Source organism: Austrofundulus limnaeus, unplaced genomic scaffold (genome assembly GCF_001266775.1).
Source record: "Austrofundulus limnaeus strain Quisiro unplaced genomic scaffold, Austrofundulus_limnaeus-1.0 Scaffold27, whole genome shotgun sequence".
NCBI lineage: Eukaryota > Metazoa > Chordata > Actinopteri > Cyprinodontiformes > Rivulidae > Austrofundulus > Austrofundulus limnaeus.
The window spans coordinates 3,152,779-3,153,141 of NW_013952429.1; positions in this window are offsets into that span (position 1 = coordinate 3,152,779).

The following is a 363-nucleotide window of genomic DNA, read 5'->3' on the forward strand; positions in this document are numbered from 1 at the left end:
TCCATACATCCGTCTGTCTGTCTGTCTGTCTCCATCCATACATCTGTCTGTCTCCATCCATACATCTGTCTGTCTGTCTGTCTGTCTCCATTCATACATCCGTCTGTCTCCATCCATACATCCGTCTGTCTGTCTGTCTCCATCCATACATCCGTCTGTCTGTCTCCATCTGTCTGTCTGTCTCCATCCATCCATCCATCTGTCTGTCTCCATCCATACATCTGTCTGTCTCCATCCATACATCCGTCTGTCTGTCTGTCTGTCTCCATTCATACATCCGTCTGTCTCCATCCATACATCCGTCTGTCTGTCTGTCTGTCTCCATTCATACATCCGTCTGTCTCCATCCATACATCCGTCTGT